The sequence below is a fragment of the Trichechus manatus genome, unplaced genomic scaffold (genome assembly GCF_000243295.1).
Source record: "Trichechus manatus latirostris isolate Lorelei unplaced genomic scaffold, TriManLat1.0 scaffold00264, whole genome shotgun sequence".
In the NCBI taxonomy this organism is placed as follows: Eukaryota; Metazoa; Chordata; class Mammalia; order Sirenia; family Trichechidae; genus Trichechus; species Trichechus manatus.
In genome coordinates this window covers 657,684-671,973 of record NW_004444200.1, presented here as the reverse complement: position 1 = coordinate 671,973, position 14,290 = coordinate 657,684, and the positions used below count along the sequence as shown (strand labels likewise).

General features: G+C 38.7%; 1 protein-coding gene across 2 annotated transcripts in view; it reads right to left on the bottom strand.

The window, feature by feature from the left end:
• The window catches only part of CENPJ (centromere protein J), an 82,614-nt gene extending 79,854 nt beyond the window's left edge, over window positions 1-2,760 (bottom strand). For both annotated transcript variants that reach the window (XM_004389873.2, XM_023724831.1), the window contains exon 1: window positions 2,692-2,760. The gene's annotated coding sequence lies outside the window, so the exon portion shown is untranslated. The remainder of the gene's footprint in view (window positions 1-2,691) is intronic.
• Window positions 2,761-14,290: the final 11,530 nt, after the last annotated feature.

Here is a 14,290-nt window from a genome sequence, read left to right as displayed (position 1 = left end):
AGGGTTACCCATGGTGGACAGGTTTCAGCAAAGTTACCAGACTAAAACAGACTGAAAGAAAGTTCTGGCTAATCTACTTCTGAAAATTAGCCAATGAAAATCTTATGGATCACAACAGAACACTGCCCAGTTTGCTTGCTTTGGACACACTATCCAGCAAGAGGGACCACTGGTTGAGGAGGAGGATGAAGAGGGCCAGCAAGGGCAAGAAAGACACTTGGTGAGCTGGAGTGGCACAACAGCTGCAGTGATGGACTTGAACATGCCAGCCATCATGAGGATGACACAAGACTGGGCAATGTTTCATTCTGTTGTATGTAAAGTCACCATGAGTTGGAGTTGACTCAACAGCAGCCATCTATCTAAATAAATGGAAAGACATTCCATGTTCATGGACTGGAAGACTCAATATTGTTAAGATGTCAATACTACTCAAAGTGATTTACAGATTCAATGCAATCCCTATCAAAATTCCAGCAGCCTTCTTTGTGGAAATGGAAAAGACAATCCTCAGATTTATCTGGAATTGTAAGAGGCCCCAAATAGCCAAAGCAAATGGACTATAATGTAAAATGGACTAAAGAATCCAGAAACAACCGATTTTGGCAAGGCTGCTAAGTTCATCCAATGGGGAAAGAACAGTCTCTTCAATAAATGAAGCTGGGGCAACTGGACCTCCACATGCAAAATAATGAAGCTGGATCCATACTTCACACCATATATTAAAATTAACTCAAAATGTATCAAAAACCTAAATGTAAGAACTGAAACCATAAAACTCTTGGAACAAAACATACGAGCAGCACTTCAGGATCTAGTTTTCAACAATGAATTCTTAGATACGACACCAAAAGCACACACACACAAAAAAAAAAAACAAAATAGATAAATTGGACTTCATCAAAATTTAAAACATCTGTGCATCAAAGAACTTTTATCAACAAAGTGAAGAGACAACCTACAGATTGCGAGAAAATATTTGGGAACAATATATATCACAAGGATTTAATATCCAGACTATATAAAGAACTCCTACAACACAACAACAAAAAGACAACCCAATCTAAAAACTGGCAAGGGACTTGAACAGCCATTTCACTAAAAAAAGATACACAAATGGCCAATAAGCAAATGAAAAGATGCTCAACATCGTTATCCATTACGGAAATACAAATCGAAACCCCAATGAGATACAACCTCACTCCCACTAGGATGGCTGTTATCAAAATAATAAGTTTTGGTGAGGAGGTGATGAAACTGGAACCCTCATCCATTGCTAGCAGGATTGTAAAATGGTGCAGCCGCTATGAAAAACAGATAGACAGTTCCTCAAAAAGTTAAACATAGAGCTACCAGATGACCCAGCAATTCCACTCCTAGGTATATACTCAAAAGACTGAAAAGTGGAAGTCAAACAGATTCTTGTACACCAATGTTCATTGCAGCACTCTTCACAATAGCGAAAAGGTAGAAACAACCTACATGTCCACCAACAAATGAACTGGTAAACAAAATATGGTATATACATACAATGCAATATACTCAGCCATAAAGAGAAATGAAGTCCTGATACATGCTACCACATGGATGAACCTTGAAAACATTATGCTAAGTGAAATAAGTCAGTCACAAAGGGACAAATACTGTATGAACCCATTTACATGAAATATCCAGAGACCAAAATTTATTAGTGGTTACCAGGGGAGAGAGGAAGGGGGGCACTGCTTAGGGGGCACTCAGCTTCTGTTCAGGGTAACAGAAAAATTAGATAATGGTGATGGTTGCACAACATGATGAACACAATTAATGTCAATGAAATCGTACATGTAAAAAATGGTGAATTCGCAAGTGTCTTATTATATATATTTCACAATTTTTTTTAATATTTTAAAAATTAAAAAAACAAAACTAGAAAAGTTCCCTAATAGACGAACACTACGTGTTATATAACGTTGTCACAGGGCATCTGCATCTTTCGCCCACTTAAAGAAAAACAAAAGTCTATACCTTCATTTCAGTTTCATTACTATGATCCTAAAAGTATACTTAATGTTAGCATTAAATATAAAAATACTGTTTTACCTCAATCTGCTATTCATTATTGATAATAAGCCTATGTAAAGGAAGCATTTATAGCAAAAAATGCCTAGACAGGATTAGTATGTGGACTCTAGAGTTTACAGATATCAAAATCCTACTGAAACAAATTGTGTCAGCCTTGAAACGTCTATATAAACGCTCTTAAAGCCATTTAAAAAAAAAAGAAGATAAACTCTCTGCACCCTGAGGAAAAAAAGGCCCTGAAAAGTAAACGGTTGGTTTAGGAAGTGATTAATAAGTTCGCCAAAATAAAACCCTTCCTTGAAACCCTTATTACTCGTCAAACGCCACAAATCTATAGTGAAACTTTAAAACAGAAGCACTTTACAGGGATGAAAGCGATAAGCCCACACAGAGGACAGAAAGCAACGCCACTTTAACTCTCTTCTTCTGCGCGTTTAAATAGCTCCAAGTCAAGCCAAAACCACAGTGAGACCCGCCTGAAAGGCAGGCTTTCAAGGCTCTCCGAAGAAACAACAGCGTTAACCTGTGATAGACATTAAACTGGTACTCCGTGCGGCCCGCCGACCACCCCGGCCCTCAGCCGCGTTCCCTCTGCTGAGCCAGCCCGACCCCCGCAACCCATAAGACCTCTCCTCGGCGCCGGTCGCCCACCAACGAACGCTGAGCTCCTCCTCACCGCTAGGCACGCTTCCACCAACATCAGCGCTGCTACCACCTCCCGCCGGATTTACGAACCAGCCGCCTGAGCCTCTCCCCGGCGACCCCGCCAGACCCGAGGGCTCCTGGGAAGTGTAGTTCTCGCCGGGTCTTCCACGCTCTGGCTAGCGCCGCCGGACCTATGCAAACTACAACTCCCAGCGGCACCACGGAAAAGGACGTTAGCGAGAGCCTTGCTGCGCGGCGCCTCCGCCGGACCCGCGGGCGACTTGCTGGGGTGTTGGGCGGTGAAGTGTAGGATCGTTTACACCTGGATCTCTACACCTTTGAGACGAAAGTTAGAGCCTAAAAGAGGAGTAAACCTCTACGTTCCTCGCAAACTGGAAGCACAGAGACCCAGAGCGCACAACCTAGAGGCAATTTTTTGGCCGTTTCCGAACGGTGTGTTTGGACGTTCCTTTTGTTTTTTGCGTTTTCTTTTGCCTTTGATTTCTCCTGTGGCTGAATGTAAATTAGGAGAACAAAGAGCAATCTCCCACACTATTTCATAAGGCAAAGATGACAATGTGAAAATTCACTCCAAATATAGTTATCTTTGTTCATGCGGCTATTAAAACTATGTTGAGCACAAAGTACAAAATTGAATGTGTCATGGTGGATGCAGTTACGGCCGTTTAGAAAGTTGCAGCATTGCAAGTTAGCACGGTGTACATATCTGGGCTTCGTGACTGTTTAAACAACAGAAATCCGTTTGACATCCTGATTTTTAACAGTAAAATATTGAAATCAAATGACATGCCATTTATAACAACCGTTATAATATCTGAAGCAAACTACCACTGGCTAAAGCTAGTTTAGAAACAATGCTCAGAAATCTCCTTCATGACTTTTTACTTAAAAAATGGTTCTGCTTCCCAAAATCAAGGTTTTGGGTTTGTTTTGTTTTCTCTTCTTTATTACTCTTATTTTTTAATTTTCATTGTAGAAGAGGAAGCCAAAGCCCAGTCTTCCAAAATCACACGACTGTTCTAAGATGCTGGACAAGGACTAGAACTCCCATCACTTCAGGACCCTAAACGATCTTCATGTATGATAGGCCTTTGGCTTGAAAGCATACCCAAATCTCATCATTTTTCCTTAAAATGTTCATCATTTTTCCTTAAAATGTTCATCATTGAGGACAGTCACGATATCCTTTACTTTTGTGCCCGTTTTTTATTCCTTTATTTTTATTCTAATATAGTATGTACTACTGCTGCCCACATTGCTTATTGACTGAATAAAGGGTCTTCTACCACACTCAAGTCTCATCTGGCTGTTAAATTTAGCTTCTGATCTATAAACTTTCACCTGTAGCCCATGTAATTCTTAAAACTGTCAACTAAGGCTGAAGTGTCCTCCAAATCCATTACAGAGTGGAGGGGAGTAACTTCTGAATTCTATTCCGCCAGACAATGAAACGTTTAATCTCAACAGCTGCTCCTATCTTTGTGGCATCTTCAAGTATTGCTGTAGAGAAAAGTCAGACTAAATTCTCACACAGGGGGGTTTCACCACAAATTACCCATTCTGATACAATCCTTTATGCCATCATAGGAGGCAAGAGGACACTAATGTAATGGTTAACAGCCCTTGCTTTGGAGTCAGGCAGGCCTGGATCAAATCCTAGCTTGACGATTTACAAAGAGCTTTGTAGTCTTCAGCACTCAACCTCTCTGAAACTTAGTCTTCTCATCTGCAAAATGGAGGTGACAATAATACCTGCATTATGAAATTGTCAAGATTAAATTAAAAGACTATATGTAAAAACAGCACAACACCTACCATGTAGTAAAAAATTCAATGACCAGGAGATGTTTTCATCTTTATTATGACTTCAGCTGTCAATGAACTTGAGTTGTCTGCAAAAGCCCACCTCTACAGGTTATATCAAATGGTTTTGCAAGATACAAAATAACACTTCTATTATTTCCAAATTGTTTGGTAATAACTATCCTTTTAACATAGTTAAGCTGGATAGAAAGCTGTTTGGGAAACTGAGAACTTTTCATTGTTGAGCTAGTAGTAGCAGTGACTGCTCTATCATGAGAGGACAGAAGTGCAGGCCTGGCTGAGGGACAATCCCCAAACCCAAGTCATCCAGACTAGAAAGGATGACTCCAGCAGAGTGGGGAGATGCACTGAGAGATGGAAGTACCGGACCTCTAGGAAAAAAGCAAGAAAACCCACAGTCCACCTCACTTGTGAGAAAAAGAGGGAGTTACTCACCAAGGCCCCCAAACCTCAGATTGCTATAATTTTACCTCAGTAAAGAAGTTTATAATAACGTTTGAAGCTGAAAGACCTCTCCTTTGAAAATCTCAGTATTTTAGTATTGATAGAACTCTTGCTGGTATGTTAGATTTGCAGCAAAAGATCACTGAAACCTAAGAGCCTATACAAGGACTATGCACTACCTTCAAGAATAAACTGCATTCAAGAATGCTTGACCAATGATGTTGGATAGATAATAAAAGGAGAATTCTGACCTGAATCTTTGCTATGATCACAGGAGAGCAATACCATGATACTTGTTTCTCCTATATATTTATTGAAGAGAACAATAATTGAGATATTTATGTAATTATTTGGTGGTTCTTGAAGCACTCTATTGGTTTTTATCACACATAAAACAGCACTTTACTTTCCAAACCAAAAAACCAAACTTATTGCTGTCAATTCCAACTCATAGCAACCCATTAGGACAGAGTAGAATTGCCCCCATAGGGTTTCCAAGGAGTGGCTGGTGGATTTGAACTGCCAACCTTTTGGTTAGCAGCCGAACAACTTTACTTTCCACAAATATGAAAATTATCAGAGATTTGCATATACTAAATATACATTAACTGCAAGGGGCAGAACTGTCCAAAAAACTTTCACATTTGTTCCACTACCTATTCCTTAAAATATTATCAATGGCTTCTACATGTCAGACATTTTTCATGTATTTTCTAAATTGATTTTTTTGTGTGTGATAAAATAAACATCACATAAAACATACCATTTTAACCATTCTAAACTATACAATTCTATGTCATTGTTATGGATTGAATTGTGTCCCCTAAAAATATGTGTTGTAAATCCTAACCTCTATACCTGTAGTTATAAACCCATTCGGAATGAGTTGTCTTTGTTATGTTAATGAGGCAGGATTAGTGTAGGGTGTATCTTGAGACAATCTGTTTTGAGATATAAGAGATTAAATGAAAGCTAAAAGCAGAGATGGGGTAAGACAGATGCCAGGGCATGTGGAGATTACCAAGGGACCAGGAAGCAGAAACTGAAGAGACAGGGCCTTCTTTCAGAGCTGACAGAGGGAGAAAGCCTACCCCCTAGAGCAGGGGCTCTGAATTCTAACTTCTAGCTTCCTAAACTGTGAGAAAATAAATTTGTTTGTTCAAGTCATCCACTTGTGGTATTTCTGTTATAGCAGCACTAGATAACTAAGAATTTGGTACTGGAAGAGTACGGTGCTGCTCTAACAGATACCTAAAATGTGGAAGCAGTTTTGGAAATGAGTAATGGGTAGAGGCTGGAAGATTTTTAAAGTAGCTAACAGTAAAAGCCTGGATTGCCTTGAAGAGACTATTGAAGGAAGTGAGGAGAGCTATAGAGAAAGTCTCTATCGTCTTGGAGAATACTGTCATCCCTCAGTATTTGCAGGGGATTGGTTCCAGGACCCTTGCAGATACCAAAATCCATGGATGCTCAAGTCCCTTATATAAAATGGTATAGTATTTGCATATAACCTACCCACATCCTCCCGTATACTTTAAATCATCTCTAGATTACTTATAATACCAAATACAACGTAAATGCTATGTAAATAGTTGTTACACATTATTGTTTAGGGTATAATGACAAGATGCAAGGCAAATAATACTCAAACAACAAGTGCTGGGGAGAGATTAAGGATCTGTGAAATGGCGAGAGGCTACAGCAGGGTATGCCTTCACATCACTTCATTCACGTGGATTCATCATAGTGTTTGGCTCACAGCAAATTCAAGTTTTGTATTTTGGAACTTTTTTTTTTTTTAAATAGTTTTGATCCACAGTTGGTTGAATCCATGGATGTGGAACCTGAGGATACAAAGGGCTGACTGTACATATGGCACCAGCAACAGAATGTTGATAGAAATATGGACATTAAATGTGCTTCTGGTGAGAATTTAAAAGAAAATGATGATCATGTAATTGGACAATGGAGGAAGGGCGATTGTCCTTTTTATGTAGCGGAAAAGAACTTGTCTGAATTATGTTCAAATGTTTGGTGGAAGGTAGAACTTGTAAGTAATGAACTTGGCTATCTGGCTAAGGAAATTTCTAAGCAAGGTCTTAAAGGGTTTCTTGCTGCTTACAGTGAAATGCGACAAGAAAGAGATAGACTTAAAAATGAACTGTGCAAAATGTAAACAGCAGTAAAAATTTGGAAAATTCTGTTGTACAAACTAAGGATATGTGCCCTAGAATGTTCACGAAGGATGTGGCTACACAATCTTTTGTTAAAGGGATTAAGCCTGTGACTGATGGATCTAACCAACTACCACCGCAGAAAACCCATCAGCTTAGACTGAAGGGGCAAGAGAAAGAACAAAGGAAGAGAATGCTGGCTGTCTCTTGGAATTCTACAAGCAGGAAACAGGCTGAAGGAGCTACATCTGCTGTCCTCCAAGAAAAGAAAAGGACTATCCCTGGAGCTGCTCATGGATTAGCAGAACTGTTGGAAGGAGCAGAGGAAGCAGGGTCTTCTGGGTTTCAAAGGGTGGAGCCACTGTCTCCTGGATCTCAAAGGGTGGGGTCATAGCCTCTTGGGTTTTAAAGAGTCAGTCGCTGACTTGGTTCCAAAGTGTGGGGCTGCCATGCCCAAGGGGCAGAAGAACAGGTGCCTGCCCGAGCTAAAGGGGTGGGGTTCTCACTCAGATGGACTAGGAGAATGGGGCAGCCTAAAGCCAAAGGAGCAGAGTTGCCATCCAAGTGAGCCTGGAAGATGAAGCTGAAGCCCAGGGCAGAGGAGCCTCCACCCAGAATCCAGAGGAAGTGGCCAGCACCCAGAGTCTGGAGGGTGGCACCATTGCCCATATGGTCACAGAGAACAGGATAATTTTCAAGACATGAGAGCTAATGTAAATTGTTCTGCTGGGTTTTGGGCTTGGGAGTACTCATTATCCCTTCTTTCCCACCAATTTCTCACATTTGTAATGGAAATGTCTACCTTGTGCCTGTTCTACCATTATTATTTGGAAGCAGATAATTTGTATTCTAGATTTCACAGGTTCGCAGATGAAGAGGAATTTTGTCCCAGGATGGAATATGCCTAAAGTCTCACCCATATTTGATTTAGATGATTCAGAAAATGAGATTTTGGACTTGGAGTTGATTTAAAACTTTGAGTTGAAAGAGAGAGAGAGGCACCTCTTACCACCAAGAAAGAAAAGCCAGGAGCGGAACATGTCCTTTGGACCCGGGTGCCAGTGCTGAGAAACTCCTAGACCCAGGGGAAGATTGATGACAAGGACCTTCCCCCAGAACCAACAGAGAAAGAAAGACTTCCCAGAGCTGACACCCTGAATTCAAACTTCTAGCCTCCTAAACTGTGAGAAAATATATTTATGTTTGTTAAATCCATCCACTTGTGATGTTTCTGTTACAACAGCACTAGATAACTAAGACAGTCATTAAGTACATTCACAATGTTGTGCAACCATCACCGCTGTTGTCTTAGGCTGGGTTCTCTAGAGAAGCAAAACCAGTAAAACATGTAAATATATACAGAGAGAGATTTATGTCAAAGAAAGAACTTACACAGTTGTAGACACTGGAACGTCCCAAGTCCATGGATTAGGATAGAGGCTTCTCCGAATTCACGTAGCCGCAGGGGCTGGCAAACCCAAGATTGGCAGGTCAGAAGGCAGGACTCTTGCTCAAAGGCTGTGAATATCGACAAATTCCAAGACTGGCAGGCAAGACCGCAAGGCTTCTCCTGATTCAAGTAGCTGCAGGGGCTGGTGAACCCAAGGTCGGCATGTCGGAGCGCAAGGCTACGATCACAGGCTGTGAAGATCGTCGAATCCCAAGATCAGCAGATAAGCCGATAGCTCAAGTCCCCAGAACTGGAGGTCAGATGAACAGGAGGCAGCCACAGGATCCAGAGCGAGCAAAAAGCCAGAACGTCTGCTTATATTAGGATGCAGACCACATCCCCAAGGAAACTCCCTTTCAACTGATTGCTATACTCACAGCAGATTCAGTCATGAGAGTGATCACATATAAACACTGAGAATCATGACCCAGCCAAGTTGACACACAATCTTAACCATCACAACTATCAAGTTTCAGAACTTCATTATCCCATTAAGAGCCACTCCCCATTCTCCCTTCCCCCAGCCCCTGGCAACCACAAATCTGCTTTCTGTCTCTATGGATTTGCCTATTCTGGACATTTTATATAAATAGAATCATATAATATGTGGCCTTTTGTATCTGTCTTCCTTCACTTAGCATAATAATTTCAAGATTCATCCATGTCATGGCATATATCAGAACTTTATTTCTCTTAATGGCTGAATAGTATTTATTGTACGGATATACCATATTTTGTTTATCCTTTCATCCACTGATGGACATTTGGGTTGTTTCCACCTTTTGGCTATTGTGAAGAGCACTGCTATGCACAATCGTGTACAGGTTTTTATTTGAATACATGTTTTTCAGTTCTTTGGTGTATATACTTGTCTTAGTTTCCTAGGGCTGCCAGAACAAAACACTAAAAAATGGGTGGCTTTAAAAAACAGAAATTTATTTTCTCACATTTCTGGAGGCTGGAAGTCCAAATTCAGGGTGTCAGGTGGCTACGCTTTCTCTCTGTTGGCTCTAGGGGAAGATCCTGCCTGCTAGCCCTGGGTGTTTCTGTCTCCCTGTCAATTCCTTCTGAGGGCTTTGAGGGAGGAACTGTTCCATGCCTCTCTCCTAGCTTCTAGTGGCTGCTGGCAATCCTAGGTATCCTTTGTGACTTGTAGATGTATCTTCACATGGTGTCTTCACCTGCGTCTCTTGTGTGACTCTGTTTCTTTGTCTGTTCTCTCCTTTTTTGAAATATCACTCAGAAAGGATTAAGGTTAGGACCCATCCCACTCCAGTATGCCCCTATTTAACTAATAGCAAAAGAAAAACTCTATTTCCAAGCAGGGTCATATTCACAGATACAGAGGAGGTTAGGACTTCAACGTATCTTTTTTGGGTACACAATTCAATCCATAATAATACCTAGGACTGGAATTTCTGGGTCATATGAAAATTCTATGTTTAGCCTATTGAGAAACTTCCACCGTTTTCCACAGCAGCTGCACCAGTAATGTACAAGGGTTCCAAATTTCTACACATTCTCACCAAGAGTTCTTATTTTTCTTTTCTTTAAAAAAAAAATATGGCCATCATAGTAAGTGTGAGGTGGTATCTCATTGCAGTTTTGATTTGCATTTACCTAATGACGAATGACATTGAGCATATTTTCATGTGCTTGTTGGCCATTTGCAGACCTTCTCTGGAGAATTGTTTATTCAAGTCCTTTGTCCATTTTTTGGTCGGATTGTTTGCCTTTTTGTTGTTGAGTTGTAGTAGTTCTTTATATATTCTGTATACTAGACCTTTATCAGCAATATGATTTGCAAATATTTTCTCCTATTTTATAGGTTTTCTTTTTACTTTCTTTGCAATGTTTTTTGATGCACAATAATTTTTAATTTGATGAAGTCCAATTTATCTATTCTTTCTTTTGTTCCTTGTGCTTTCGGTGTCATATCTATAAGCCATTGCCAAATGCAAGGTCATGAAGATTTACTCCTATGCTTTCTTTAAAGATTTATAGTTTTAACTCTTATATTTAGGTCTTTGATCCATTTTGAGTTAATTTTTGTATATGGTGTGAGGAAAGAGTCTAGCTTCATTCTTTTGCATGTGACTATCTAGTTGTCCCAGCACCATTTGTTGAAGAGACCACCTTTTCCTCATTGAGTAGTCTTGGCACCCTTGCCAAAAATCAATTGACCATAGATGTATGGGTTGAATTTTAGACTCTCAATCCTATGTCATTGATCAATATGTCTTTATGCAAGTACCATACTGTTTTGATTACTGTAGCTTTTTAGCATATTTTGGAATTGGAAAGTATGAGTAGTCCAAATTTGTTCTTTTTTTTTTTTTTTTTCCAAGATTGTTTTGGCTATTCAGAGTCCCTTTCAATTCCACGTGAATTTTAGGATTAGCTTTTCCATTTCTGCAGGAAAGCAGTTGAGATTTTAAGATGGATTGCATTAAATCAGCAGATTGTATTGGGGAGTAATGCAATCTTAACATGATTAAGTCCTCCAAACCATGAACAAAGTATACCTTTTTATTTATTTAGGTCTTCTTTAATTTCTCTAAGCAATGCTTTATAGTTTTCAACGTACAAGTCTTTCACCTTCCTGATTAAACTTTTTCCTTTCACCTTCTTGATTAAATTTATTCCTAGGTATTTTATTCTTTAAGATACTATTGTAAATGAAATTGCTTTCTTAATTTCTCTTCCAGAATGTTCATTGTTGGTGTATAGAAACACAACTGACTTTTGCTTGTTGATCTTTTACCTTGTGACTTTGCTGAAGTCACTTATTTGCTCTAATAGTTTTTTTTCTGGATTCTTTAGGGTTTTCTATATAAGATAATCCCATCTGCAAATAGAGATAGTTTTAATTCTTCCTTTCCAATTTGAATGTCTTTTATTTCTTTTTGTTGCCTGTTTCCTCTGGCTAGAATTTCCATAGTAGCTGTGAAAGGGGCCATCCTTGTCTTGTTTATCATCTTACAGGTGAATCTTTCAGTTTTTCCACGTTGAATATGATGTTCACAAAAACCAAACCCATTGCCGTCAAATCGATTCTAACTTTTAGTTAGACTCTACAGGACAGAGTAGAACTGCCCCATAGGGTTTCCAAGAAGTGGCCGGTGGATTTGAACTACCAACCTTTTGGTTAGCAGCCAAGCTCTTAACCACTGTGCCACCAGGGGTCCATTGAATATGATGTTAGCTATGGGTTTTTCATAAATGCCCTTCATTGTGTTCCTTCTATTTCTAGTTTGCTGAGAGTTTTTCACCTTAAAGGGTGTTGGATTTTGTCAAATGCCCTTTCTACATCAATTGAGATAATCATGTGAGTTTATTCCTTCATTCTATTAGTGTGTTGTGTTACTTTGAGTGATTTTCTATGGTGAAACACCCTTGCATTCCTGGGATAAATCCTATCAGTCATGGTGTATAATCTTTTTCATATGCTACTGGATTCAGTTTGTGAGTATTTTGTTGAGGATTTTTGCATCTATATTCACAAGTGCTATTGTTTTGTAATTTTCTTTCCTTGTGATGTCTTTGTCTGGCTTTTGTATTAGGGTAATGCTGGCCTCACAGATTGAGTTAGGAAATATTCTCTCTTCTGTTTTTTGGAAAAGTTTCAGAAATATTGAGTGTTAATTTTTCTTTGAATATTTGGTAGAATTCAACAGTGAAGCCATCTGATTCTGGGCTTTTCTTTGTTGGGAATTTTTTGATTAGTGGTTCAATCTCTTGACTTATAGGCCTATTCAAATACTCTATGAGTCATTTGTTGTAGTCTTCGTGTTTTTAGGAACTTTTCTTTCCATGTAGGTTATCTAACTTGTTGGCATAAAATTGTTTATAGTATTCTTGTATAATCCTTTTAATTTCTGTAAAGTCTGTAGTCATGGCTCCACTTTTATTTCTGATTTTAGTAATTTGTGTCTTTTCTTCTTATTCTTTTTTTTTTTTGTCAGTCTAGCTTAAATATTTGTCAATTTTGTTGATCCTTTCAAAGAATCAACTTTTGGCTTTGTTGATTTTTCTTTCTTTTTTCTATTTCATTCATTTCTGCTGTAATCTTTATTATTTCCCTTTTGTGATGGCTTGGGTCAATTTGCTCTTCTTTTTTAGATCCTCCAGGTATAAAGTTAGGTTATTGGTTTGAGATCTTTCTCTTTTAATATAGGTATTCACAGCTAAAAAAAATTTTCCTCTGAGCACTGCCTTTGTTTCATTCCACATGTTTGGTATGTTGTGTTTTTATTTTCATTCATATCAAAGTATTTTCTAATTTCCCTAGTGATTTCTTCTTTGACCTACAGGTTGTTTAAGAGCGTGTTGTTTAATTGACACGTATCTGTGGACTTTCCAGTTTTACTTCTGTAATTGATTTCTGGTTTCATACCATTGTGATCAGAGAAGATACTTTGTATAGCTTCATTTTTTAAAAATTTATTAAGAATTGTTTTGTGGACTAAGATACAGTCTATCATGGAGAATGATTCATATGCATTGCAGAAAAATGTGTATTCTACTGTTGTTGGGTGTAGTGTTCTCTTTGTGTCTGTTAGGTCTAGTTGGTTTATGTATTGTTTAAGTCCTTATTTCCTTATTGATCTTCTGCCTGGTTGTTCTATCCATTACTGAAAATGGGATATTGAGGTCTTCAACTGTTGTAGAACTGTCTATTTATCCTTTTATTTCTGTTCATTTTTGCTTCATATACTGTAAGGTTTGTATATGTTTATAATTGCTAAATCTTCTTGATGGATTAACCCTTTTTATCAATATATAATGTCCTTTTAATCTTGTAACAATTTTTGACTTAAATATATATTTTTTCTATTATTAGTAAAGCCATTCCAGCTCTCTTTGGCTACTATTTTCATGTGATTCCCCCCTTCTATCCTTTTACTTTCCACTTATTTGTGTCTTTTGCTATAAATTGAGTCTCTTCAGGGCTGAACACAGATGGATTTTTTAAAATTCCATTCTGCCAATCTCTGCCTTTTATTTGGAGAGTTTAATCCATTTACATTTAAAGTAATCATTGATCATTGGTAAGGACAGACCAAAGGAGCCCTTGTGGCACAGTGGTTAAAGTGATCAACTGCTAACTGAAAGGTCAGCGGTTCGAAACCACCAGCAGCTACACAGGAGAAAGATGTGGCAGTTTGCTTCTGTAGAGATTTACAACCTCTGAAACCCTATGGGGTCACTATGAGTCAGAATTGACTTGACGGCAGTGGGTTTGGTTTTTCTTGAAGGACAGATTTACTTTGCATTTCACTATTTTTTTTGCTACATATCTTTGGTGTTCCTCAATTCTTCCATTACACCCATCTTTTTTTTTTTTTTTTTACGGGGGGTGGGGGTTGTTGTGTACTATTTTGATTCCCTTCCCATTATTCTTTATGTATTTTTTTAGTTATTGTCTTAGTTATTACCATGAAGATTGCAGTTAACATCCTAAATTTATGACAAGCTAATTTAAATTAATACCAGCTTAGCTTTAATAGGAGCCCTGGTGGCACAGTGGTTAAGAGCTCGGCTGCTAACCAAAAAGGTCAGCAGTTTGAATTCACCAGCTCCTCCTTGGAAACCCTCTGGGGCAGTTCTAGTCAGTCCTATAGGGTTGCTATGAGTCAGAATCGATGGCAATGGGTTTGGTTTGTTT